Consider the following 26,612-nt stretch of genomic DNA (forward strand, 5'->3'; position numbering starts at 1 on the left):
CGGTAGACCATTCAAAACGTTTGTTTTTCTTTAACAAGGCAGTGATGGGCTGGACTATTCGAGAGAATTCGGGGATAAACCTGCGGTAAAAGTTAGCGAAGCCTAACATGCTTTGCACATCTTTTACGGAGGATGGTGATGGCCATTTGAGAACTGCATCGACCTTCTTTGAATCCATACGCACTCCGCCAGGTGATAATATGAATCCCAAGAATTCAACTTCAGTCACGTTGAAAACACATTTTTCCAACTTAGCGAAAAGTTTGTGTTGACGAAATCTTTCGAGGACCATTTTCACGTGTTTCCGATGTTCAGATTCCGATGAAGAATAAACGAGGATGTCGTCAATGTAAACAACAACACACACATCTATGAGCTCTCTGAGGACATCGTTCATAAAATATTGAAAGGCGGCCGGGGCACTACAAAGTCCGAAGGGCATGACCTGATATTCAAATAGCCCATACTTGGTGCGGAAGGCCGTCTTCCATTCATCGCCCTCTTTTACTCGTACCAAGTGGTAAGCTCCTCTAAGATCCAGCTTTGTATATATGCATGCTTTTCTGACTTGGTCCAGGAGTTCAGGGATCAAAGGTAACAGATATCTATTCTTAACGGTGATCTGGTTCAGGGAGCGATAATCTATACAAGTTCTAAGGTCTCCTTCCTTTTTTGGAACGAAGAACAAAGCTGAAGAAGCAGGGGACTTGGAAGGACGAATAAACCCATTTGCCAGGTATTGATCCAGGTATTGTCGAAGGTGAAGGTTCTCAGGCTCGGTGAGGGCATAAATTCTACTACAAGGAGGAGTAGATCCAGGTATCAGGTCTATCTGGCAGTCATAAGACCTATGAGGAGGTAGAGAGTTAGCCTGATCCTTCCGGAAAACATCTTGGTATTCTAGGTATTCGGGAGGTAACTGGGGAGTCTCTGAAGAAATTGCTGCCAGTGCAACACCAGGTGGAGGGTGACAAGTAGAGACACATTCTGGAAACTGGACCGTTCTTGCTCGCCAATCGATCAGAGGATTGTGTTTCTCTAACCAAGGTATTCCTAGAATAATCTGAAACTGAGGGGCCTTGATCACATCGAACACGATCTTCTCATGGTGTCCATCTTGACTTACTAGCGTCACTTCTTGAGTGGTATGCGTTACTGGCCCGGAGGCTATCTCCGTACCATCCACCGTAGTAATGACGTCATTTACAGCCTTGGGACAAAGAGTTAGATTCATCCTCAAAACCATTTCATGATCCACATAATTGCCGATGGCACCGCTGTCGACGTAAGCTTCAATTGCATGTAATCGATCCGGATTATCAGGGCTAATGAGGACCATAGGTATCACGAAATGCGAGGTCACGGAACTGGTTTTCACGCTCGGCAAGAGGACCTCTATTCTCGTCGGGCGAGGTCGTTTCCCTGCTCAGAGTTTGTAACTTTGGTAACTGCAGCTCCTACTGCCTTCTTGGCAGGTTTCACCGGACAGTCTCGAAGAAAGTGCCCTGAGTTTCCGCAATAGAGGCATAATTGCAACAGTTCTCTCCTTTCCCGCTCCTTTTGTGTTAGAGGACCTTTCAGACCCCCTATTTGCATGGGTTCCCAGGAGTCTACTCCTTTGGAAGGAGTTGGCGGTTTGGAAAATACTCGAGCATCAAACATGGAACGATCGGCCTTCCTGTTCTGCAGTCTGTGATCTATTTGAACGACTAAGTCTATATAGTCCGAACAATCTTGTGGGGGATTCACTACTTGGGCTAACACATCTTTGAGCTCTCCGCGTAGACCTCTATAAAACAGCGTAATCCTTTTGTCCTCAGGCCAGTGAGTTTCCACTACCAGTCTGTTGAAAGACGCAAAATAAGCCAAAAGGTCTTGATTACCTTGTCGCAACGAAAGAAGCTCATTGTCCAAGGCCTGCCCCTGTGAATGTCGTGCGAACAGTTTTTCCATACTGAGCTGAAAAGCTTGAAAATCATGGAGGACCGGATCATCTTGATTTACTAGAGGGATCGACCAGTCTGCCGCATTGCCACTAAGGTACGAAAGCACGAAAGCTACTTTAGCTTGATCAGTTGGAAAGGCTGCTGGCCGGCATAAGAAGTGCAACCGGCACTGATTGATAAATACTGCAAACCTCTTTGGGTCACCAGAAAATCGTTCGGGCGGAGCCAGAGGTACATTCCCAGGTAGGTTGATCTGCACTGGATTCATAGAGGATGTAGAAGGAAGATTTCCCCCAGATGCGGGTAACGGGGTCTGTCCGGCTTGTGACTGTAGCAATTGTCTAGCAAGGTCATCTGTTCGCTCCTTGGAAATAATCAGTTCCCTTCTTAGAGCGTTCGTTTCCTGACGGGCTGCATGCACTTCTGCCCTTAGTTTCCCAAGTAACTGGGCTAGCTGGTCAGTATCCAAGGTTTCCATAGCGCCTGGACGGGAGTTTTGTGGTAGGCTTTGCGTTCTGTAACGCTCACCTGATTCCCGTAGAGGCGCCGGTCTTGACTGGGCGTATACCGTATCTTCAAAGGTGATGTGTAACACACGGCTGGCTCTTTGGGCTGGACCTCTGTGCACTGTATGTCTGGCTCGAAGGGTAAGATGTCTGCAGATAGAAAATGTGGGATTAATGAACTGGGTTATTGAATGTCTCTCTCTTCTTCCCTTTCTCTTCTCCTGTAGAACCCCAAAGGTTAACGCTCTCACCTTAGGTAAGTGAACGCGGTGCTCTCCATCTGCCTCGAGGCAGGGTGCTGTAACCAGTTTCTTCACTGGATAAGGGGAGCAGGCCTCTTGACTTCAAAGGACTGCTGTCCGTCGTTTACTGCACGAACGATAAGTTTCGAGTAATTCTAATGTCTTTAAAGTCTTTAGTAATGATGTCTCTTGTTTTGCAGGGTTCCGGCGATGGCGGATGGCGGGCTGAAGTGAGTTGAAGATGAAGCCCGTGTGATGAATAGAAGCGCCTGGAAGCACGTAAGTAAGCGCTTGTTGCCTGCTTCACGATGCGCTCTAACTGTCTTTTTATTTTGCAGGTACAAGTTCGGGGCGGCTGCAGGGTGCCGGAATAAACACTGGGTTAGATGTGGAAAGGAGTAATTGCACGTGAGTATTAAAGTTCCCCAATGTCTTTAAACGCACCTTGTTTTGTCTTTCAGATGCGGGATGCAGCGCCGAAGGCCTCCGGAGCGTGCAAAGAGTTGGTAAGCTTTTGTCTTTCAGATGCCGGAATGCAGTGTGAAGACCTCCGGAGCGCACGAAGAGTAGGTAAGCCTTTGTCTTTCAGATGCCGGAATGCAGCGCGAGGCGTTGGTGACAGCCGATGGACCAGGCAAGTGAAGAGCTGTCACTGAAGACCGTAATGCTAACCTGTTCTTTCTTGTCTTTATAGGTGTTGCTGAAGACTGGATTCAGAATGGTAAGCCTTTTTCCTTAGGCCCAGGATCAGATGCAGAAGACACGATGAGCGTTCTGCTGCTGAGGATGCAGAATAACGCAAAGCAAGATTCATCCATCGGGTGTGGTTTAAATAGCCTCCTGTAGTGCTTAGGTGTCTCCTTCCACAGCCACGCCTAGGTAAGAAAAGAGTTCCTGCTTTCCAGAAGAGTTCCAGTGTTCTGAATCTAGGGAGTGGCTCCTGCCCCACCCAACAGGCAGGCAAGTAAGCAGCATGGTCTGCTGCAGGTAAGTCCACCCAAGCATTATGAGCCCGGCGCTTCCAGCGCTGGGACTGGGCATATTTATGAGCCTGGTGCCACTGGCGCCAGGACTGAGTCCAAAAGGTCCCAATTGGGACTGGTTGGCACTCGGAACCTGGGTTATGGATCTGCTTCCAAGGGAGTTGGGAAAACCCTGACCTTTTGGAAGCAGAGATCATGACAACTACTGCAGATCTACTAGAATCTTGTGATTGAGACTGTGAGTATTTTACAGGGGGAAGAGTTTGAGAAGATTTACCCAGGTCTAGGACAATCACCATCAGAGGGCATCAGAAGCATAGAAGCAGGGTTCAGAATGTAATATCGACACATAGTTGCATTAGCAGCAGAAAGTAACATCTTTTCTTATTTAGTCAAATGGAAATTAGAAATGTGCAGAGTTTTTCCTTTCAAGAGTAACGTGGGAACAGCATATGGTATTGCCACAGCTAGTTGTTGACTTCAAATGAGAGTATCTGCTTTATTAATTTACTGGCCAGTTGCAGCAATAATTCATTTTTGTTAAATGTATCTATTTATTTATATAGTGCTTAAAATCCCGCAGGCATCACAGTGCTGAAAAATAGACAAGACAGACAACAGTATCCTAAGGGAGTCTAACAGAGTTTAAAGAATGGGAAAACTGTTAGCAAAATCCAGATTACCACTACGTAAAGGATTCAGAGAACAAAATGATCATTAATGGGATGCTATACCTGCTGCAACAGGTGCTGGAGCTGAGCTCTAAAAAGCAATATGGTGGTGAGTGTCACTGTGCAGTTGAGGCAAAACCCCTAAAACAATACCTTTTTGTTCTTCACAATAAAGGGAAAATGGTTTCTGATAATTGTGCAGACACAGAACGTGAGCTGTGGATAACTCGTGTTTGATCTTGGTAAAAGCATCATCTTCTTCTGAGGACCTGTAAAGAGGCTTGGGGGTAGAATTATGAGTCTGAGCCTGTAGAGGTTTTACAATGAAGGCGTAGCCCATATACCTCTGCTGGCAGTATTCAGCCATGGCAAGAGAACTTTTCTTCTGTTAGCGGGTACATGTTTGGAAAATCAGAGGATGACATCAATTCAAGTTTCAGAGAAGTGTCTCTCCCCGGAGGTGAAGTTATGCCCTAAATTCAACTCGGGTTTGACACAATTAGGGGTTTTCTCTAGAAACATTCATACAACCATCATAACAATTCCAGTAGCAGGTCGTCCACATACTGCACCAAACTATACTTTCTTGTGAACATGAGAGAGTCTAAATTACTCTTTTAAATCTGAGAAAATCGGTTTGGTCTCTCTACAGACACTTGTGGAAGCCTTCTGAAGATTTTATAAGTAAACTCAAAACAATACTGTCTGCCTGGGCATGCAGGCCCTGAAAAGACTTTGTGATACAGATCCACTACTGTGAAATGGGTTTTATCTGTGGGAATGCATGACAAAATAGTTGTGGGATTTGGGAAAATGGAAAAGGTGGGCAGAGTGGCTGCATTCACAGCTAGCAGATCTTGCTACAAATTGATGGGTTGCCTTATCAGGTTTCTTAATGAGGAATACAAGAACATTGAAAGGACTGTAGATCAGTACTATAATCCCTTGCCCTTGCTGATGCACAGACTCAATAACAGGCTTTATACCTTCCTCTGCTTCCCCATATTGTGAAATACCACAAAGGCTGGGTTGAAGGGAATACACACAGGTTGCACATTCATTCTGCCACCAACCCCATTCACATGTGTGACCATAAATGGGGAGGGATTTGGTCTGACAATCCATGTTGCATCAAATTAGTGTTGTGGCACAGTTCATCCAAGGGGGTAGATTAATCCTTTAACACAATCAAAAGCTCCAGTTCCCTGTGAACAAGGACATAGGTATAGATATCCTTTGCCGTACAAAAATGAGTGCAGCCCATTTTTCATAGCATATGTAATCCCAAAAGGCTCACAGGTGTTGAAGGACTCAGCAGGAAAGCATGATATTTGAGAGTGGCCCCACCAATACCCACTGCATTTAAAACTTCACCTAAACACGGAAAATTCAGAAATGTGGAAGGTTTCAGTGTAGCATATGACACCCCGTTTTCCTTTAGAGAAGTTTCATGTTTTACACTAACTGACCATTCCACATAAGGAGCAGATGGATCAAGTGCAATTAGAAGTGCAATATATTTTTTATTTATTTCATTTATTTATTTAGTGTTTTAGTTCTAACAAGAACTTTTCACTATGTATCTGAAATAAACTATTTAATAAACTATTTACAACATTATTACAAATGCAATCCTCATCTTTACATTAGAATTGAAAATCGACTAGTTAGAATCCATTCATAAAACACATTCTTGAATACTTATTAGTTCAATCGGAGGACACAACATCGTGCAGACTTTGTTCATTATAATTTGGGATTCAAATCTTAAAAAGTCCTGTTTAAGTGCTCAATATGTTTTCCCATATCGATAAAGCACTATGTGCGTTGTGACGGACTCAGGATTGAGGCAGTAGGACCAACATGCTGGTGATTTGAATGACTCATAATCGTATGTTAGTTTGCCCAGTATAGTCATGTATACAGGGCCCAATTTAGGTCATTCAGTGTAAAAATGTTTGATAGTATCCTTATTGGTCTGTATTTGACAAATTCTGCAAAACCTTGCTTCCTGAAATGACTTCCATTGCGCACCGCAGATAGGTTATACTGGTAGTTGATTTGTACACATTTGGAGACAATGTTTGTGAACTGCAGGGTCTGGGCATCTCATTAAATAAAGTTCAGGGCTCTTATAATTATGAACAACCAGTGCCACCTGACGATAGCCACGCAGTTTCGACAAGTGCTCGTAATTATTGACCCAGTCCCATTTTGTAAGCCTTCTTTTGAGAGCTCCTTTTAACGTACAAAAACAATCACAACATTTGAAATCAGGAAACCAGTTTATCATCTCGAACAAATCTTTAATCAATGTCATAAACCGGCTTTGAATTTTTCCATATTTCTCCCAAGTGAAACTGACTCCTAATGTAGTTATTAGGGGACACAGGGGGAACAACTTTGCTTTAAGTAATATTTCCCCTCTTTGCTTCATTGACATTGCCCTGAGGGAAATTAGACCCAAATCTAGATGTACGTACTCCACAGATGTAGAAGGAAGAAGCCCCAAAATATTACGCCAAAAGAAGCCTTTGATGGTGTTCACCAATTTCCAGTCCCTCTGATCTAATGCCTCCAGACCCTATAATAGCGAGGGACAGAACCACTGCTTTTAAAGTGCGAGTATGCCCTCCAGTGAGAAGCCTGCATACTGACTAATACATTTACGTACTAGCAGCCTTATTTGTTGGGCTTTCCTGTTCTTAATGTCTATTAGGTATTGTAACCTGAGCTATTCAACATCTCTAAACCCAGGGACCTGTATGTATCCATGTAGTCAATGTTTCCCATCACTGTATTAACGGATTGTCTATTTACTTTCGTAGGCGATACTAACATGACTCTTTGCTTTCAGGCCCGTAAATAGATGGTCAAACCTGAGTAGGTCATCGGCATAGAGCATAGCTGGAAATGGGATACAGCCAATTTTGGGGGACAAGTTGCCTTTTGTGCCAGACACGCAGGCAAGTCTGAAATGTACAGATTGAAAAGTAAAAGTGCTAACATATAGCCCTGCTTAAAGGATAGTTCCAGGACTTTTTTTTTATTGTTCCTACGGTTCGGCCATGTGTTTTTAAGCATAAATCGGTAGATCGTAGAAAACTTTCCTATGGACATTACCCGACTTTTCGTCCATTAACGCACTCGAAATCAGCCGCCATTTTGTGAAAATCCTATCATTTCCCCCCACCGACCTGGCTCACCTGCGTTTGTGGCACTAAATCATATCCCCCGCCCCTGAAACAGACTTTATCAAAACATTCATATTCCCCGCCTCTATCCGTGACGTGACTGTGCTGCGTAGGCAAACGCGCCCAGGCGTTTTCTACGCGACTCCACACAGAACCCGGAAACCAACACAGATCAGCTCACAACACAGCGCGCCACAATTCGGAATATGAAACTGTACTTTTAAATCAAACCGCAAGATTGTAAATTTGGTAAAGTACATTTATTTGACATCAAATGTTTAGAGAATATTCAGCGATTTGCATTTTTCTTTGCTCTCGATCCAAAATAGTTCGTCTTGAGGCAAGCGATGTTCGTGTGCAGTACACAGGGTGTTGGTTTACGATAAAATAAGCTCTTTGGTCGCACTGATAATCACATGGCTGTTCCAACAACGAGGCACTAGGCCACCACAACGGTATGTATGTTGCATCTAGCCATTAGTACCGCGTTAGGGCATACTTGTACTTGGCGATCGTCCCATAAAATGGTCAGGGTGGTAACGTTGTTCACGCGGAGAAGCAACTGGCGGTTGTAAAAGCCATCCGCCGGTTTCTGGTACTCGTGACACATACAATAATGAAGGATGTACCTGTTTTAAAAACATAAAAAATGAAATTAGTCTCACCATCAGATCTTTATTAAAATTATTCATTTTATATATTAGGTCGGCAAATTATTTCATAGCTAGGACAGTGCAACTGGGTATTATACGTCATTTCCAGTAACCCACCCCCTCTCCTCCACCTTTTTCAGAGCCGCCTGAGCGCCAGTGGACCACTTCGTCACTGATATGATATAATATGGCATTTGCAACGCGCCTATACACAAGTGTTTCAAGGCGTGGCGAGGCAGGGAGGGGGGGGAACAAGGAGAAGACAGACACCGATCCTACTAGGCCAGGTGTCATTCAGATCGCGCAAGTGCAGGGGTAGGGGGAAGGTAAAAGTGCAAGGGGAGGGTGGAAGTGGAGTACAAGGTAAGTAGCATAAAATAATAAATACATAGGGCCAGCTGGTGGCGAGTGCAAGGTAAGTGCAGAACAAGTGCTGGGAAGGGGGGGCTGTAGGATACTGAGACAGTCCCCCAGTGCAGGGGTTGACAGGGAGGCAGTGAAAGTGGAGAGTGGAAGGGCCCAGGACCGAGGTCACAGACAGTGGACCAGTTGTAGCAGGGGAGAGGGAGAGCGAAAGCAGAAGCAAAGAGGAAGGTTTTGAGGTGCTTCCGTAAAAGGAGATGGTTCTCCTCAAGATAGTGCGCGGTACAAAACAATATGCCACATAGAACGAACAAGTACAACTTAACCCGTCTTTAAAGCTACTGTATAGTAATTAAATTGCGGTATAAACTCATCTAAAGAGTTACTTACATTATATTTGCATTTTCCATTGTGTCTGTGCGTAGGGCAGCCCCGAAATACCACTCCTTCTATGCCGACGTTATTTCTTCTAATGAACGAACATTAAATGGCTTTCGTTTCTGAAATTATATTCATTATCGTTTACGTTATTGCACCACACCCCCAAAAAGAAGTCTTTCGGAATGGTCCCGGCCTGTCAAGGTCAAATAACAATAGAACCTTATACTGAGTCGTGGGCCATTCCGGCACCCGAGCAAAAAATCAAAGCAGCTGACCTTCACTTTGAACGAGCACACATTCCTAGTTAGCTACATTCAGTGTAAGGCCATCTCACAGGACTTGAAATTTACACTCCATCTTTGCATTTTGTCTGCGTGCATTTGCAGCCCCAGAGAACCATAAATACGGAGACATTCTATATTTTTTGAAAAATGATTTATATTACTGTTTGGTTTAATTTAATGCGCAAATGAACAAGGTTGGATAGACACATTGCATGTACACTGAGCAATCACTTATATTTACACAATACATAGCTACACATATTCAATGGGCCTGCGACATGAGGAGACTCCAGAGCAAAGTCAAATGTGACACCCGGGTGGTTCGCACAACTGCACGGTGAAGGGAGGGGCAATGGTGGAGAGACACATTGCATGTACACTGAGCAATCACTTTTATTTACACATTACATAGATACACATATTCAATGGGCCTGCAACATGAGGAGACTCGAGAGAACAGACAATCAAATTACAATCATTTAAACCGTGATGTGTATTTCTCAATGAGCTCTGCTTTAGGTGGACATGGAACAGAGGCAATGTTGGGTGGCAATGCAGTTGTCCCCTGCACAGGTTCGTTCACAACTCCATGTATGTGCCTATCTAGGACATCAACAATAAGTCTCTCAATAAACTCATATTGCATATCCTGAAACACTGGTTTGATCACCCAGTGTTTACTTCTTTTAGTGAAGGCCGTATTGTAGCGAAGCGTCCCTAAAGTTCCGGTCGTCCTACTTTGTTGACAGCCAACATTATGGTTATGTGCCAAGACCGCTAGAAGAGTCCGATTTATCATGCCCTCCATGCCAAAATGCAATCGTTTTGGCCTGTACTTTAGGCACATATTGTGGAACACCTCCAAATCTCCTGTGTGGCAGAATTCCATGAGTCCCCTCAAATCTCTTGTTATAGTTTTATCAAATACAATCTTTTCAATGGCTTTGTGAGTGGGTGATGAAGGAATCAACCACTTCTTCTTCCGTGCCTCCTCTGTGGACAAATGGCCATGTTCACAATTGTGGAAATGTTGGTTTGTGGTCCAGCGGTGAACGTTGCTACAGTGTAGCATTACTGAACGCCATTTTTCCAGTAGAATTTCCAACGACCCTCCACATGTTTTTGAGCTCCACCAAAGATGGTTGCTGATTGACTTGGACCACTGTGAAATACCTTGCATATTTTTTTTTACCTGCAGCCGACATTTTTTTATTGTTTGTTTTTGCAAGATGCCATACGTCAAATTGGTGATTTATATTTTTGTATTCTTCTCTCATTGTCTTGGCAATTGAAACGTGTCTGTCCGTGGCTATCAGGTCGATCACCATTCCCCGCGATTGTAGTTCTTGCAATGATGCTACAAAGCCAACTTTCTCCATGGCCACTGAGGATGTACTTTGTGACACCTGCACGACCACCGAACTCACAATTTTCTTACTTTCCATGTCCTGAAAGTGGTAGGTGCAGTACTTGGCTGAAAATCCTGGGCTGTCGCACTGTCCATCACCGGCTAGCCTGAACCGTTTGCCCGCGAATGTACTATCAATAGACATTTTTTCCATTCTCCAAGCTTCGCTAATGGCTGGAAATAGATAATGCATTGGTATTTGTAGAACTGAGTTTTCGCAATGAAATGGATTCCCACAAACTGAAAGAAATACTCTAACTTTTTAAAACTTGAACCACTAAAAAGTGCGGCCGCTGCACAAAGTAGATTGCCTGCTGGCAGTTGCCCCAGCATGGGTTGTGCAGACCATGGGAAAGGATGATATTTTGTACAGGTGGCATGTATTTTAAGGTTAGTGCCTCGAATTGCACGAGTCACATTAATCAATGGCTCCCCACATACTTCCCCACCAACCGAATGCCCACATTTCATCCTAATAATAATATCAATCAAACAACTATCGAATACAATGAATTTGGCCTCTTTCCTTATACTGTCACTCTGCATCCCAGCTGGTTCGGCCTGTAACGTTGAGGACATGTCACTCACATGAAAGGTAGAATCTCTGATATCGTCTTCCGCTATGTTCAGTGATATTGATGGTGTTTCATTGTCGTCCACTTCATTCTCTTCCATTGCAACATCTGTTCCTTCTCCGGCGATGGGTGAATAAAACAATTTCTTCAACTTTCTCACGGTCTTAGTTTTTGCGGGTGTGGATTCTGTGAATTGATCTCCGTCTGCATCCGAACTACCAGGAGGACATTCACTATCAATGGCTAGTGGTGGTATAGCTCCGTTGTCAATCACTTCATATTCTTCCCATTGGCACGATGCATCTCCAGTCTCAAGTCCCTGCCAAAAGGTTTGACAAGCAACATCTCTTGTTCGCTTCACTGTCTGTGTAGATCTAGTTCGTACACCCACTCGCAACTAGAGGACAGATTGGAAAAGGGATGTTCAGTTTAAACACAACTTACAGTATTGAACTATTAACAGTGAAAAACAACATAATATAGTGACCAGGACACTAACCTTCTTTTGCTTTCTTTTCTTTGAAACTTTCTTGCCTCGAACTTTAACATCAGGACGCTGTTGCTCCAACTCGTGTGTGCATGTCTCCACTTCCTCTTGCGCTGCAACGACTATATTTTCATGATAAGCACATCCATCACGCACTGACGCTCCATCGACTCCCTGAAACATAGAACTTTCATTAGTATGTATAATAATATTGAAAACACAAAATGTACTTGGACACCAATACCCACGTACATCTCAATAGCAAAACACGAATGAACGCATTGTGTAGAACATTCAAACGACAATTATTCACGCATTGTTGATCTAGTTAGATGGAACTGTCAAGATCCATACCTCGGGCTCTGCATAGACTTCCATTGATGATATTATTGAAGATGACGCTTCAGCAACTCCCTGAAACACAGTAATTGCATTAGTATGGTTTTCTATTTTGTTAAAAAGAACATAAACTTTGTGCAGGCGTCAACGGCTCATCTAAATAGACCTGCACAAATGATCAGTTGTCTAAAATAAGTAATGGATATCTAAATATTATTCGATTTGCTCGATCGTTGGAAGTGTCACCACCCAGAGATCTGCATCAACTACTAGGGGTGATGTTCTTGTAGAACATTGCGCCGACCCGTAACTGCATGCTCCCCCTTCTTCTTGGACTAATGCTCCATCGACTCCCTGAAACATAGGACTTTCATTAGTAATGAACACAATATTGAAAAAAGAAGACACATAGGAGGGCGACGACAGAAGGACATATCAATGGCTAAAAACGAAAGAAACATTGTGTGTAACAATCACGCTACAAGAATGCAAGATCTGATAATCTCCATCGATGGAACTGTCCGGAAACGTACCTCGAGCATCTGAGTGACATCAACGGTTGTCATCAATGCGTTGGACTCCTCAGCATCTCCCTGAAAGACAGTACTTGCATTATTTTGGATAACAATAATTATAACTGAAAACAAAGACTAGAGGACGAGTACTAGGGTGTACCATTAGGTAAAATAATTACACGATAAATTAAAACTATTGATTTACATGCCTAAAACAAGTCAGTGGCAGAATAGCTAAGTAAGATTACCCGATAGGCGCTTGAAGTGGCTGATGACTGCAATAACGACACGGATGGAGAATCTTCCGCCTTCATATTGAGTGGATACATAAATGGGGAAATTATTGTTAGCTAATGCTACACACTACCGCAAGGCCGAGAGCTAAATCCGTAAACTTGACTCACCAGTGGAGGGATGTGGACGAATAGAGTGGGAATAGCGGTTGAGAGCAATTTTCGCTTCGCTCGCGGTGTGTTCTTCTTTATTAGCAATGATGTGGAGTACATGTCTGAGCTAAAGTGCCTGCTGCAGATGCGGTATCGATCACCCCTCTTGTCCGCAAAGACTACTAGGACTCTACTTTCAAGCTCAGACGGTGGATATCCGCAATATCGTACCCATTCTCTTATCTGATCTATTGTCTTAGGGAAAACATGCATTATAGTACCTTCAGATTTTTTATGGGTCTTCGAAGGGCAACCGCCAATGGAACAGGCAGGCATTGTGGAAAGTTCTGAAAAGTAAAGATCAACAATTCTCTATGAATACCAATGTGTTAAAAAATTAAATGACACATAAAAGGTTCAATGCAAGGTTCGTTTTGGTTCTTGGAACTATACACGTTATTCACATGCGGATAAGTATTTGAATAACTTTAAAAAAATAGAAAAATAATTTGACTAAACTCAGAACATGTGACTAGTTCCTTGCATGTACTGTCTTGAACGAAAAGAAAACATGGATGCAATTTGATGACTACTAGCAAATAGATATAAATTAAAAAATTGGACGCAAAATGATTATGGTACATGGCCTTACCTTGACGAACAAACAGTTAGATGCAGGGATCAGAGTAGTTTCTTGTCGTAGAACAGGGAGCAGTTCACAGGTTGCAAACTGACGAGTTTGCTCGAAGTGGTCACGGAATTTCACAGAGACGAAGAGCAGATAACCAGCACCTTCATGGGTTGACTAGCAAAGCGCAAAGAAGTTCTCATTAGAAATATGAAGTGGGTTATAAAGAATTCGAAACAGGGGTGTATTTGTGAATGAATGACGTGAATATGTCGTGGCATTATGCGGTTTGCAGGGGGGCGTCCAGCGTGAGGGGGGATGCTTGGCAGGAGACACGGGGTCTGGAGGTAGACATGGGAACAACAACCCATGCTCTATAGACCACTTTGAAGTGTACATGGTCTTTGGCACCTCTTGGCCTTTATCGCTCCCTGACAGCTCCACTTGCCAGCGCAAGTACCCCGGTGCGAACTGCCTTTGATAGGGCGGGGGTGTATTGGGGCGGTGGTCGTGCAGACAAGACTCGTTTGCCGCAGGGCCTCACCAAGGAGAGGCCATCTAACTGCATGTAAGAGGCAGGCTGCAGGATCTAGTACATGGAAGGCAGGGGGGTGAGTTTATAAATACCTCACCCTCCCAGGAGAATATATGGGTGCAGTTCACCCTGGAGACCCTGGATGCCTAGGCAGTTAGTCAGCAGCAGGCTGGCCTGTGGTGGCAAGGTGGCACGGGCCAGAGGGGGTCATCTCTGTACCCGGTGCCCAAAAGGATGATTTATTATGATCAACCATATTGATTATTTACCTATAACCATGTTTTGTATCAATAAAATCCAACGGCCTTTTATTGCCAACGCTTGAACAAAGTGGTGTGGTAAGTATTTTTGGGGGAGGAGGCAAGGCCGGGAGGCTTGATGCCAACCCGCAAAATAACATATGTATGTCTGCTGCATATGGGTTCAACGGTTATGTGGATTGAATGTGGGCGGCCAGCGTGAGGGAGGATGCTGGCCGGAGACATGTGGTGTGACAAGACAAGGCACAGGAAGACTATTCAATGGAGACACACTAGATTCATTTAAAAAATCAAAACAACCATTGTTAAAATATATGTTTGGTTTTATTTTAGATCTTAATTTCAATTGAACATAAATAATAAACATTACACATTGTAAAGTTCCGGTTGCAGCACATCCAGGGAAAATCCGCGGTATTGTCCACTGTCGCTGGGGAAATGTTGTCTAATGGCAAGTACCGCACAGGCAGGTATTACTCTCCGAACGCGGTATCCGAGCCTCCCGTGAAGCCACCAAGTGAAGCAACGATAGGCCACCAGCCTGTACCACCTGTGAAAAAGAAAGATGCAAACTGTATTAAAATGACAAAACTTTCTTATCAATGTCGATTCAGGTAAAAAATGTCATTCTGCTTTGAAAAAAATTCTATCTAGAAAATGCACAATATGGAACCAATTTACATGCGTTCGAATGATATGTAGATGTAATTTTATATGTGGGAGACGACCATGAAATAGTAGTGGCATCACTGACATCACAACCAGAGTATTCTTACTCGTTACTCGGATTACGCGGACGAACAGTGCCGCGAAGTTCGTGCATAAGCACCATCATCATCCTCAACACGGTCCGTGAGAGGAAGGCTTCACTGAACTCTGGCAGCTCGGTGATGCATTGCGGACTTGGCTCGCCTTCCGAAATGTAGGCCAAGCACCCGGAATTTTCACGGCAGCAGCAGTTCTCCTCCTCAGTTGGCATTAGCTCGCACTAATTGCACGTGCACCAGGTGGAGACGCCGTCCATGCGACATGGTCCAGGCTCTTCATCCGTTGACTGGTCCTCCCAACTGCCGTCCGAATCCCCATCGTTTTCGCGTGCTTGCCTTTCCAGTAGTTCCTCCTCGGTGTACTCGGGCTCGTACATATACGGCATTATTGTAGCCATTGTGTGGTAAAGAAAGTAAAATAATTTACAGAGATGGTACAGGTGTTCACAAGGCCTAGAAGCGGCGAAGGTAGCTGACCAGAGCACAGAAAGAGTCACAAAATACTCATAGTAACACAGAGAGAGTAATGGAATCGAAACTCTGCTGCTGTGTGTTGTGAAACGGTGTGTTTATACTTATTGAGGAAAGAGGCGTCCTGCCATTTCCATGGCGACACATCATTAGCTGAGGCGCAGTGATTGTTGACACGAAACGTGCTTTGGCGTTGGGAAATGGGCGGTACGCATCTGCTGATGTCAGGCTCAGGGGCGGGGGATTTGATTTAGTGCCGCAAACGCAGGTGAGCCAGGTCGATGGGGGGAAATGATAGGATTATCACAAAATGGCGGCTAATTTCGAGTGCGTTAATGGACAAAAAGTCGGGTAAGGTCCATAGGAAAGTTTTCTACGATCTTCCGATTTATGCTTAAAAACACATGGCCGAACCTTAGGAACAATAAAAAAAAGTCCCGGAACTATCCTTTAACTCCTTTATTTATTTTCATAGGATTTGATAGCAGGCCATTGTTCCCCAAGCAAATCTCAGTGGACGTGTTGGAATGTAGAGCTATAAGTATTTGCAATATTGTTGCTGTCCCTTTGGCTCTCCTGTTAGCAATTCAAGGAAACATGAGGTGAAGGTGGAGGAATATACACTTGTTGTTTTATCAGGGATGCACCTGGATTGGAGCTGAGAATTGAATGCAGCCCTACTCTTAGTCTTCCCATGCCCCTCTTTGCCATTCCTACTCTGTGTCTGGCCATCCTTGACAGGGTTGAAGTTGCTGAATCTGGAGCACCATTAATTTAGTCTAGGTATGTGTTTTGTCATTCCACCTTCCAATGAGTATGCTGGGAAGCCAGAAATACTTAATTTGAATGATTTCCTTCCCAACCAATGTGAACTTCTTGAATACCATCAAAAGTCTCTGTCTGCAGTCTCCATATGAGCATGGACACAGCTGGTTGTTACGCTGTTTCAGCTGTATCGGTTGGATGTATGTGATTTTAACAAATTCCATTACAGAGAATGTTTTTTAACAGAACACAAAACAACAACAAAAATACAGATCTTTTTTACAGGCGGTTCTCCGTCAAGCCCCCTGTTTTTCTATAAGCCTAAGCCCTCCCATCCCCATCCAATGTACCCCCTTACATCACCCCCACATACATTTTTTACCATATTTCGGTATTTGTTTCATTGTTTTTGTTTTCGGTAAAAAAACACTCTCTGTAATGTATTCAGTAAAATCACTGGATACTGTATGGGATATCCCAGGATGCTCATTCTTACACCACTTGCAAGCATTGATCTCAGTCCAATCAGATTATTGGGGCAGATTTTGAAAACTGTGCAGAGAACTCTGTCAGTGAATTCTTTAAAATGTCTTCTCAAGGGCTCTTTTAAGGGCCCGTTGCTTCCTTGTCAGAGTCGGGCAAAAGGTTGTGCGGAATCTCAGCTCAAAGTAACTGGCATGAATTAGAACAAATCAGGTTATAACAGTCAGTTATAACCTGGAGTTCTTCTTGGAAATATATTGTATAAATATCTTATATTTCAGGGAAAGTGAGTATTGAAAAATGGTAAAATATTCAGATGGGGTTTCATGAGTAAACAACCAGAGCAGATATGAATCATGTTTAAGAAAGGGCAGAAAGAAAGACAAATGCATCTGTATTTAATGTTTAATATTTGTGAACTGACATTTGACTATAAAACTCTAATTTTCCAGGTGACCAGGCAGCTCCCCTCGACCTATGAACATTCTCTCCAGCGACAACCCTAAATAGACAAAACTGGCTTCACTGTTTAGAGGATGACTAGGATGACCCGTCTATGTCCATATCCATGGTGTGCCGTCCCTGGGTCAGTCACATGAGGCAAACAGGCACCAGCATTGTGCACATCAAATGCAGAGATCGTTTTGGGTCCCTTAGGATGACCGTTTATATAGAAATCACTTAGGGAGATATAGTCAAACAGTAACCTCTTCATAAAAAAGAGTAAGCCACACCCTTTAGTTTTCAACAAGCTTTTATACATGTGTGATTGTACAGATTACAATACAGTGGAGTGGACATTTTTATGATGTCATCCAGTGAAACTATCATCTTAATTAACATGTTGTAGATCCCATTCCAACCAAGGTACATATGGTTGAACAACCAGTTAGTGCACAGATACAACTTGCAGCTATTCAAGGCAAGCACAACATGGCTTTAAAGTCTAGCATTAAATGAGCACTTTAGGTTCATGACATGTAAGCAGTCTACAATTCAAATTGTGCAATATCTTTTCACCCTCTTCACTTTAACATACTTCAGTTCCCTAACAGATTCTTACTCAGTTGGGCCATGTGCCTTTCATGGTATAATGCTAGATGTTCACATTATACTATTCTTCAAATGCTGATGTTACCTGCAGGGATATATAGCTGTATTTTTAAAAGCAGATATTACAAAATGTTCAGTAAAATGTTTTCAGTAGCAGCCAGCAAATTGGTGAAAGTGGGGGTAAATTAGGGACACATGTTAGGATGTTAAGGGGGTCATCCTGAAGGTGGAAAAGAGATGGGCAGGTGAAATGCCACTGGACAATGAATTAGGCCTTTTAGGATGAAACAGAATGCAGAAAAAGACAGAGGTTCAATGTGCTTATATATCAATTAAGTGCATTGTATCTATTTAGGAACTGCATTGGGAAATAACATATATAACAGACTAACTCTCCTATTAACAAAAATCCCAGTAACTAATTAATTGTACCGGTTAACATTGTAATGCAGTTCGGTAAACATGGAAGGAAATTAATTCTGTTCCATGGAGAAGAAAATATGCACGTAAAAAAAAAGGGGCTATCTTATTGTGCAGTCTGAAAACTCATTTTGTTCTCGTAGGAATTAAGTAGTTACATGACGGCTCTTGTAATGTGATTGGCAGAAACTTAGGTGGTGTCAAGCATGTCAGAGGAAAGGCAGGGTTATTCTTGATTGACAGCCAGATAGAGTATAGGGAGTTGAGCTGAGACGCGTGGGCAGCTCAGTTCTATTCTGCCTGCAACATTGCTGGGTGCTGGGTTCCAGGGCTGCTGTCGGAAGACAGTACATGGGAGATGATGCTCTAACATTGAAGTGGCTGGGATTCCAAGGCTGGGCCGTGGGCAGTGCAGGGTGTTTGCGCAGATAAGCCCCAGCAGAAAGAGATTACCCAGGAGAAATGCAGGAGCTTCCTAAACAATTGTAAGTGGGGTTTTTAATTGAGGAGAACATGGGCTGAGTGCATTTTGTTTCAGTCAGCACAGAGATTTCTTTTAAAAACAAAACTTGGTGTTTTCATTTTGCATGTCCTAAATGATGACAGTGTAAAATGACAGGTTAACAAATGATATCTATGCTTTGCAATGCCTGTTTGTCTTTTGTCTTAGGAGCTTCAGCAGAACTAATGAGGGTAATGTTGTTGGGAATGTATTATTTTGATTGGATTACATTGTTATTGTAAATCATATGGTGCTTAACAGAATCATAAACATTTTGGATTAGTTTGGTGTACGGATTTTTCTTTTATGACTCCAAAGTTTCATATTTCAGTGGGGAAATATATCTAGGAGACTGTAGTGTTCACGCCACGGTGGTAAAGTTAACGCTGGAGGTAAAATCAGGGAAAAGCAGATATGTAGGCACGATAGAATGTATGTGTGTGGATATGAATGTGCTCCACTCTGCATGCTGAAGGGGAGCAAAGCCTTTCCAAGGGATAAGTCTTTGGTGTAAATAAACCACTGACACAATGTACATGTGACAAGTGATATTATTCATGATTTTACTGGGTTCCCTAAACATGCGCTAGGTCTGGTAGAGGGGTTACAGTCAGACCAGGGACTATCATAGTTAAAAAGAGAGAAGGTATGCTCACCACTAAAATTACCACAAAAATAAGATACCACTAAAATTACTGCCAAAGTAAGCTAACACTAAATTATCTCCAAATAGGATAATACTAAACTATTACCAGAATAGGGTAATACTAAACTACCACCCAAAATGAGGTAAGGCTAATTTTCCACCAAAATACCATGATACCAAAATATGGCTAAATTAGCTAATAGCCCCAAAGGCATTTCTTACATACCCCACACAGAAGCCCATAAGGTATCAGAGGACGTCTTCATGAACAATGTGTTCTCTTCTCAGGCCATATGAATTCCCTGGGGAACCTGTGTGGGGTATATATTCAGCCTCAGAATGGCATGAACTCAAAGGCCAAGCTAGGCCTCAAATGTGAGATTTAAGCTGGCTGATGCAAGAGACCATTGGACCATGCAGGCCAGCCTAAACCCATAATATATAACTAAAGAATAGTGAATGTGAAAAGTGGGCCTCACTGAACCTTTCCAAAATGGAAAGGCACCCAGGTGAAGGAAAGTGTGCCTTACAAAATGAATACTGCTGAATGTGCCCAATGGATTCCAAAAGACATGTGTTTCTGCAAATGGTAACTTCATGTATAATGAGAAAAGGCACATTATGACTGAGAAAGACAAACAGCAGCATTATACATGAAACACCCATACATGAAAACGATGTGTATTTGGGAAATAAAAAGAAGGAAATGTGCTAACATCTAAAAGCGAAGCCAAGGGACATATTTCATTTGAAATACATTAAACACTAACTTTCCAACATACAAACTGACATTATTGTCAGAAATCCACGTGTGGATAATTCAGAATGAACAGTCATGTCCTTTCAACTGTCAGATTAAACAAATATACTTACACATGGACAGAAGGCCAAGATGCAATGTGTTGAAATAAAATGCTATACATGTAAAATACATCCTCTCGATTTAAAAAGCCATTGATTTCAGACTGCACATGCAGCTTTCTTTTGCAGCATCCCCCATTTAACTGTTGAGCTGTGTTATCTGAAGAGACCTTTGGTCAATGCATACAAGGAATGTAGGTCTGTTTCAGAAAAATGCAAGAAAATACAGTTTTGAGATCAAATTAATGGAGGGGTCAGTTAAGGCAATACAGGCCTGACCTCTCAGACTGTTTTACAGTCCCAATAAACTGTGCCTTAGCTTCAAACAGCGACTTTCTAATGCACTCTATTGAAGGGCTGAAACAACATTGAGTCAAGCACAGACGCATGTCATGTGCCTTTTAAGAAATTAAACTTACCAAGCTTGCTGGATGTGAAACCAAAGATTTCCATATTAATGCATTGCTTTTGATTAACATTTGTCATGTTTTTCCTTAATAAAAAGGGAACTAAACTATGCACAGATTTGAGACCTATAACATGTTAAAGCTTGGAACAAGCCTGTCAGTTCTATGCACATATGAGCTCCTTGTAATGTGTGGAATGTGATGTATGGGGAAAAATATGATTGTGGCATTCCTACAAACGATAGAAATCTGAAAGTTAGTGAGCTAATAGAAGGTAAAATGAATGCTTGGATCACAGCGTTTCATAGCCCCAACTATGTGAGATTTGGTACAAAGGGCGAAAACTGATAACACACTCCAGGAAGGTCCTGCCGGGACCAAATTTGTTTCTCTAGGTCCGGTAGAAATAGATGAATCAGAATTACATGGCCACGGTAGTGGCCGTATAGTTATGGTTAAGTTGCTGTTTCCATAGGAAAGCACTTTTTGGGCGGCTTATAACTCTCCTGGACAAATCCTCAACAAACTTTGCAAAAAAGGTATATGGGCCACTCTGAATTTTTCTGCAAAGTTTGGTGATGTTTGGTCCAGGGGGGAAAAGTTAAAGGTGGGGTCCCAAAACGTCTTTTTTCCCCATAGAGTGAATGGGGGGAAAACTTTGTGCACGCCTACAGGCCAAACCGCTGGACGGATTTTCAAAAAATTTGCGGCAGGAGGAGGACCTTGGTTCCGAAAGCGTGCTTTTGTAAATTTGGTGCCAATCTCTCTAGTAGTTTTCTTTAAAACGACCAAAAAGTATGTCTCAAAAAATTAATGATATCTATGTCCGCTCTGCGGTCACACTTCCCTGTTCGCTCCGCGGACAAGATACCGATTGGCTAAGGAGCTCGCGTCATGATCGCAGACACGCGACATGTCCTCCGATTGGCTGGAGTGAGGCGTAATGTGCGTCAGATTGTTTGGAAACGCCTGACATCTTGGGTCCGCCGACAGCACGGCTCCGACCAGAGGTGAAATGCTGTTTTGGGGAGTGTTTTGGTGTGTCACAGTGCTTGGGCAGGTTCACAGATTAGGGGATTGGTGAAATACGGTATTTGTTTAGGCGGCAGGTGCTAATGATGTCTTTGCCATGCTCACGCTGTCCGGGATGTTTGTAATTACTGAAAACGAGGGGTCTCATAAGGATAGTACTTCTGTCTGTGCTGTGCACAGGCAAATTGAAAGTGTTCTAAGGACACTGTTGGTGGTGTTAGCGAATGTTAAAATTGACTACATGCCGCAGTTAAAATTTTTGTTTTTATGGATGTGGTACTGAATTATAAGCCGCCATGGGTGCGACATGCTGCAGTGGTTGTGGCCAGGGCCTAGAGTCTTGGGTGCATGGCCGTAGGCCATACACCAAAGGCTCTAGGCCCTGGCCACAACCACCACAGCATATCACCGCAATAGATACACCCGTAGTATCGAATATCAATCAGGTAGTTGTGGGGCGGGTCCAGAGTGTTGGGTGCATGGCCGAAGTCCATGCACCCAAGACCAAATGAATGTGTAGTGACGTTATAAGCCACAATGGGTGTGATATGCTGTGGTGGTTGTGGCCATAAGCACTGGAGTTATAAGCCACCAGGTGTTTTATATAGTGCACGCCCATAGATTTGCTTATCTATGGCCACACACCTAAGACTCTAGGCACTGGTCACAACCACTGCAGCATATCACAGCAATAGATATGCCCGTAGTATTGAACATCGATCAGGTGGTTGTGGGGAGGGCTAGGGTCTTGGCTGCATGGCCAAAGGCCATGCACCCAAGAACAAAGTCAAAAGCACTGAAGTTATAAGCCAATATGGGTTTCATATAGTGCACACCCATAGATTCTAATATATATGGCCAAACACCCAAGACTCTAGGCCCTGGCCACAACTACTTCAGCAGCTCACAGCTATAGATACACCCGTAGTATTGAACATCGATCAGGTGGTTGTGGGGAGGGCTAAGGGTCCTGGGTGCAAATTGAGTATTTGCTGCAGTTAAAATGTTTCATTCTATGGGTGTGGTAATGACATTTTAGCCTCCATGGGTGTAATAGGTTATTCCAGTAGATAGGAAACATTTCAATACTTTCATATTATGAGTAGGAATGCGAAAAATCGGGAGCACCTGAGAGGGAGATGTCACCACAGCAATCGGGAACGTTTATTTTTCTCGTACAATCGCATTGGAAGTAGCATTAATTTAGGCAGAAGACAGTAAAAAATTGGGACATTTTTTAATGAGAAATCGAGCTTCGTGCGTAAATCGGGAGGGTTGGCACGTATGTATAGGTTATGTGGGAGATAGTAAGAAGTAGTGCGATTTTTCAATGACAAATCAGAAGTCTCGCGCTTAAAGCGGGAGCTTTGGCATGTATGTATTGGCTATGCAGATTTAGTGGCATTACTTTTTTATATGGATTCATAAGAGTTGTTCATGTACTCTGAATAAAATATGCATACCTGTACTTTCTAATCATGCATGTGAATATGCATGGAGCTGTAAGTAGAAATCCTCGAAACTTGCACAGTATAATTTGTAGTAGGTACTTTACAATGATATGAGAGTTGTATTCAGAGTGATCAACAGTACATTTGAAGTGCGGAACTCTGATGACGGAGTTAGATGTAGAGGTCTTGGATGTGATTGGTGGATGGTTGTGTGACTGCTTCGCTGTGTCCAATGAGGGAATGGATTCGCGAGTGATGTGGAAATGGTAGAAAGGCTGGCTAAGAGTTACGTGCCGCATGGACACCGCGCTTGTCTGCGGGTAGGGCATGCCACATTCGGGGTTTCCCAGCAAGTCCAGTATGGAAAGGAGACTGTAGGGATCAGCCAATCAGATGTTGCCATTGTTCATTTGCTTTAAAAGAGAGTGTGTGTAGTGAAGATGGTAGAGGTGGAGACAGTCAGGGTGTTGGTGGTCAGAGATATTTGTGTCCATGGTTTACACCACTATTCTGAATGTAGGCATGTGGCAATCAATTTCAATGTACGAGGAGTGGAGGTGGTGTGGACCGCTGCGACGGATTGCAATGTAGAGGCAATTCTAAAAGTTTGCAGAGATATGCATATGATGAACAGTCCCCATGTGGTAGTTTTGCACTATGGTGCTTTCCATTTGGGCTATGTGAGTTCACCTACTTTGTTGGGAGATTTGGAACAGTTGGTTCAAGCAGTCATCAACATCTTTCCAACTGCTAAAGTAATTTTCTGGCTTACTCCCTCAAGCAAAATGGGACAACAGTTTTTTTGTCCTGATCAAAGTATTGCTAGGTGTGCAATCAATCACGCCATGCGTGCTTTCATGTTAAGAGCTGGTATGTTTTTCTGCAGCCACAAGAACATTGTTTCCAGTAATGCGGCTTATTTTGAAGCAGATGGTATTTATCATTTTTGGGAAATGCCATGTTCTTTTGGAAAGTAAGACTTGCTTTGGAGAAGGTTATGTAATGATTGTAGGAGTAAACTAAGAAGAAAAAAAACCCCAAAAAATACAAAATAACAGGTGTCTGTCAGGCATCTGCAAAAAAAACAAAAAAAACCCAGCTCTTTTCAGAGCCCACCTTCAACGGTAAAAGGGGAACACTATTTAAATGTACAGTCCTCAGGCTCAGATCCTCTACCTGTCCGCTGACATGGCGGTAGTCTGCAGGCAGCGCGTACTACATACAGGGATTTTGGGGTGAAGAGGCATGCAAATGAGAATGAGCCGAGATAGGGATTGGTCAGTAAAGTTCAGTGGGTGGGTGTGTTGTGAACGGAGAGATTTAGTGAGAATGTCTTTTCCCTGAGAGAAGAACAGACAGTTATGCCTGTGTGCTCGAAAACAGATTATCTGGATTTTGGGAGACTCATGGATACATTGGCTGAAGGTGCATGCAGAACGTTGTGGTATATCTGACGATCTTGGATTCCCTCATGTGGAAGTGTACAGGCATGGAGTGCGTGGAATGAAGTGGCTGGACTTGGTACCTCTCTGTGCTACTTTACAGACGGAGCGTCATCCTGATAAAATTATCATTTATTGTGGAGGAAACAGTTTAGGGCATGTGTCTGGAATTCCTTTGGAATTTGCAATGAAGGAAGGACTTGAGAAGGTCATGGACATGTTTCCAAATTGCCACGTAATTTTTCACGTATTGCACAAAGAGAAAAAAATGTGGCTGCGTTCTTCTTTATATGGTCCACAAATGGAGAAAGCGAGGCGCAATGTCAATAAGGCTGTTTGTGCCTTTCTAAGAGATGTTGGCATGTACTCTTTACACAATGAAAATATTATGTTTCGTAGCACATTCATTTTTAGCAGAGATGGAGTCCATCTTACATATGCTGGCAATCAGATTTTTCTTCGCAATGTACAAAACGCATTGCAACCTTTTTTGCCATTATAGTCACCTATTTTGCATTACATGTTGAGGAATCCAAGTTTTTCAAACACACACAACACCACCAAAAGGCTCTTTTCAGAGCCACCACTTACTCCCAGAGAAAAGTGCACTAGTTTTGCTACGTTTGCACCCTAAAATTTTGTCTGTCCTAGGACTGTCTGCTCACTTTTTTTAAAAATGCGCGGAGGCCTACACCGTTTACTTGATAGTTACTTTTTTACACTGAGAAAGGCGGCTCTGAAAAGAGCCTTTCTTTTAAATTTTTGTTGTTTTATATTTTTTTGAATTTTTTACACACGACACACTATGAGAGGAGGGGAAAGGGGGGTAAGGAAGGGACACCAACCACGGGGATAAGAAAGGGCAGGTGGAGAGAGAAAGATGTAGGGTGGGCCTTATTTAGGTAGGTAGCACTTCTTCTGGTGTTCCTTGACCGTAATCTCAAAAGCACTTCGAAGACTCTCCCACCTGCAGAGTACTGCGTTGCAGTACATACACAATATTGTGACCTTCAAAAAGTAAGGGTCAACAGCATCGCGAATGGCCTGTGAGGCAGCTGGAGGGATGCACTCTCCCACAGGAGTGTCTCTTGTGGAGAGACGATCGGACACAGAGGATGCGGCGGAGGAACTCAACCTACTATGTTCTTTAAATGGTACCACTTTGCGAATGTTCGCACCGTGGAACTAATTTAGGTGTCGGTTCATGGTTGTCGTACCAAAGCTGTACGCACCAGGTCTCCCACGACTCAGCACCAAATTGCACTTTTTACAGGTGACCAGGTTCGCACGTGATTTTGGTACGTTACCATAAATGGTACAAAACTGCCACATCCACGACTAAAGTTTATGTTGTTCTTCAGGGTTTGGGGATAGTTCACTGGGAAATGGAGAAGGGGGACAGGTACAGTAGGACAGTGGTATCTTATTTTTCCTTTGACATGGTCCTCCACCAATTGCCTTAACCCATTAAAATTCTCATTTAGCATGTCCATTTTGCCTTCTATGTGTTTCAAGGTCTCTTGTACTGTGTCTTTTGGTGGACTTTGTTCATTTTTTACCTGGTCTGTTAAAAATAAATATATATAGGTTAAGTATCCATAAAGTACTGACTATTAATTTGCTTATGCAGAGAGGTGTGTACCATTATAATCGCTATCTTCCTACATTTCGCCATGCAGAAAATTCTCCTCCAGCCAGTCCAAAGTACTGCACATTTCTGTGTGAAAACAACAGAAATACATTAATTGTTCTTTGCCTCATACAAAAAGTGTACCAACATACACGAAAAATGAAGTTGGCTTACTACTTTCTTGTAATTTGTATTTGTTCTGTTGTGTTCGTCTACTGTTGCTCGTAGCTGTATAGTTTCTGTGAGGTAATTATGTTGGAGGCATATCTTTTTTTGTTATGGTATAATCCATTTCATTACACATGGTATTTGTATGGATGGGTTAT

This window comes from Ambystoma mexicanum, chromosome 9 (assembly GCF_040938575.1).
Source record: "Ambystoma mexicanum isolate Mex_15411 chromosome 9, UKY_AmexF1_1, whole genome shotgun sequence".
NCBI lineage: Eukaryota > Metazoa > Chordata > Amphibia > Caudata > Ambystomatidae > Ambystoma > Ambystoma mexicanum.